This window comes from Plecotus auritus (assembly GCF_963455305.1).
Source record: "Plecotus auritus genome assembly, chromosome: 1".
Taxonomy (NCBI): Eukaryota; Metazoa; Chordata; class Mammalia; order Chiroptera; family Vespertilionidae; genus Plecotus; species Plecotus auritus.
The window spans coordinates 52031275-52034669 of NC_137770.1; the positions used below are offsets into that span (position 1 = coordinate 52031275).

Genomic DNA, 3395 nt, shown 5'->3' on the forward strand with positions numbered 1-3395 from the left:
CAGCGTGCAGCTGGCATGGCTCACTCACACAGTCTGGATCTCCTGGTCCAGGCCTTCTGAACACCTTCTGAAGGCCTCTGTCTGGTTAAGGGGCTGAGTCTGGAAAGTGCCCTGTGCTATTTGTCAGCTCTTTGCCTCTTTCAGCAGCACAAGGAGCTTGGATGGGGATGTGCAGGAAGAAATATGTTTCTTCACAAGGCCTATCAGCTCTGGGCATCCGTGGAAACAACCCCCTGGGGCTTTGCAGCTCTCAGGAACCAAGGCCTTGGTGTTTTCTCAAAGGACTACACACCCCTCTCGTCTATAGTTCTGCTTCAGGCTTCCCGCGTTTTCCTTGCAGAGGAGGAGAAACACAGTGGATGCCTCCCTCCCAGTCCTGGTGGCTTTTAACCCTCTTGGAAGACAGAGAGAGCACATCTTGGAGGGGCCAGGGTTGGCGGGGGGAGTGTGGCACAGGAGATCCAACATGGGGACTGATGCTGGGTCCTGGCTGGGTCAGGCGGGTCAGTGCACAGGAGTAGACTGCACCCCAGCATGAAGGGACAGTGAGTGAGGGCACCTGAGGAGAGGAGGGGCCGGGGTGCAGGAGGGTGAAACTGAAGATGAGAGAGTGAGGCAGGTGGGTGGGCAGGAGCCAGGGGGAGCAGGAGCTGTGGGAATCAGCGGGCTCCAGGTGGAAAAGAAGCAATGGGGGAGGGGGGGCAGGAGTTTGGCTAGAGGCGACGGGGCAAGTGGAGTTAGCTTGCCGAGTCCATGGATTCATCAGAGTTAAGAGAGAGAGACAGGCCAATCCAATTGTTCACTCCTCTGAGGCATATTGTACAAGTTAAACTAAAAACCTTACAGGATTCAAAACAAACTTTTGCACACGCTGGCCTCCACTTTCCTTTCCGGCCTCACCTCCACCAGTTCCCTCTTTTGTGCCCCTTCTCTCCCAGCCAAAAAACGAGTGTTCCTGCACGCTCTCTCTCCTCCCTCTGGCTGACGAAGTGCCGTTGTCTGCCTGTGGAAATCCTGCTCCTCTGACCTGAAGAGATCTGACCAGGAAGGATATTGGAAACATAGTTATCAAAAATGTAAGTTAAAATAATAATAAGGCATCACGGATACCTATGAAATCAGCAGATTGAAAAACAAAAACAAAAACAAAATCAAACACACACACACACACACACACACACACACACACAGGTACATCTACTGCTGGTGACATTGTAAATGGGTCCAATATTTTGGGGGAACCATGGAGCAATATACTTCAGGGGAGAGAGAAATGTTCTTGCCCTTTCACCCCCATCAATCTTATTTCGCAGAGCTAACGAAAGGATATTAAGGAAGAAATAAGCTACATGCATAAAGATACCCTTTACACCGTAATTTTTAACACTGAAAAAAAAACCTGGAAATAACCCATTTATCACACAACAGGGTACTGTAGAGGAAATTACATTCACTAACAGATGGAAATTATGATGAAAAGTATTTAGCAAAAGGAAATACTTATAATGCTTAGGAGAGCACAAAATTGTATTGTGCTTATACTATAAAAATATAAATGTATGAATAAGGATGTGTAAGAGAACACGAAGAAAGGAAAATCAGTACTTATTAGGGTATTATTTTTATTAGAATGTTGTTGATGTAATAAAAGTTCCCTAGTAAATGCTACCCTTCCTTCAAAACCCCTGATTCACCTCATTTCTAGTTGGTTTGTGGTCTTTATTGCATTATGCTTTGAATGTAATTATTATAGTGTACTAGTTTAAGTCTCCTCTGGACCATAAAACTCTTCAAGAGCAAGGACTCTGTTTTATTTTTCTTTGTCTCATCTGAGGACTGGAAGTTGACTGGCACATAGCAAATGGTCAATAAATATTTATTCTACTGCTAAGGATTATATTATACTTAAACATAAAACTCAACAAATTACTCTCCCTACTCTCTTGTCTTTGCAAAAAGCACTCAGATAAATAGAAAACTATGTTATTTTCACAAGGCATCCCAGATACCTATGAAATCAGCAGATTGAAAACAAACAAACAAAAAAAAACCCCACAAAAAAACGACAACAGGTACATCTACTGCTGGTGACATTGTAAATGGGTCCAATATTTGGGGGGCGGGGGGGTAGGAAATTCACATTTTAAAAGCACCTTGGAGCCGCCTGCTGAAGCTAGCACTTCTTTGTGTGAGGGGGTAGGGGACCCTGGGGTGGAGAGAGGTGAGGGTCGGAGGGTTTGCTGTAGGGTGTGTGAGGGGGGCGGCTCTGGCCAGCACCATTGTGGTCCCTGGACGACTGGCGCTGTGCTCAGTCCATGCACGAGTTCTCAGCCAAGGGCATCGACCAGCTCATGGTTAACCTGGACAAGTACCAGGGCTTTGTGTGCATTGTCACCAAGGTGCCTCGTGGCTTCCCAGTGAGGCAAAGCAGACATAAAGTACACTCAGCTGGCCGACCTGCACGCTGATATGTTGAGTGCCATTTATGGATCTTGGCAACCAGATTGGGAGGCAGGAGTCAGGGATTAATGCCGAGATCAAAGGGTTCACTGCTGGCTATAATGTCCAATTCGATATGTATAGCAAGATCTGTACGAACGGGGATGACGCCCATCTGGGGAAATGCCATCAAAGGGCACTTCAACAAGTTCCTTAATGACAAGAGAAGTTGCGTGGTGAGGTGGTACAGTTCCACGGAAGAACCCCTGACCAGAGAGAAGGACCTGCTCTGCTTCCTCTAGCTCCACAAGTGTGCACCCCAATCGGAGCCCAGCGTCTGTGCCCCTTGGAGCCTTTCACCGGCAACCATGACAGTCTGTCTAAAAACCAGCCCGCTGGTGGGGCAGACTTGAGAACTCGGTGTGCACCCCTCGGCCTGGCCTGGCTCGCAGCTCCTAACCCCACCCCTGGCTGCCTTGTGGGAATAAAATTTGAGGGATGGGGGCAGGGAAGGGGTTAGTAAGCTGGAGATAAACATAGATGGAGCAATGCAGGTAATACTTGGAAATCTCCTGAGGCTCTGGGGAAGTATTCATCTCTGCCTCTTAAGACAACAAGATGTTTAAAGATTGGGGCCTTGCTGAGGTTTGCCCCTTGGGGCCCCTGGATCCCTGCCAGAAGGAAAACCCCTTGCCATGCATACAGGGGGCCCTAAAGCTGCTGTGCCTAATCAGAGTCTGTCTGGTGTGAGCCTAAGCATCAGGGCTGGTGAGGGGACAGGAATGGCAGAAGCTTATCCCTCTCAAACAGAATAACGGGACTTTGTTGAGAAACTATTTCTAAGTACCCAGGTTTTACTGAGTGCCAGTCATGTTATGCACATCACCTTAAGCTTCTATTTTACAGATAAAAACTTCAAGTTCAGAGCTATTATATGACTTACCCAAGGTCAAATA

General features: G+C 47.5%; 1 pseudogene across 1 annotated transcript; it reads left to right on the top strand.

The window, feature by feature from the left end:
- Positions 1–466: 466 nt before the first annotated feature.
- Positions 467–2811, top strand: LOC308233941 (phospholipid hydroperoxide glutathione peroxidase-like; annotated as a pseudogene). The gene is made up of 2 exons: positions 467–503; positions 2275–2811. The product of its transcript is annotated as a phospholipid hydroperoxide glutathione peroxidase-like (transcript).
- The last annotated feature ends 584 nt before the right edge of the window (positions 2812–3395 follow it).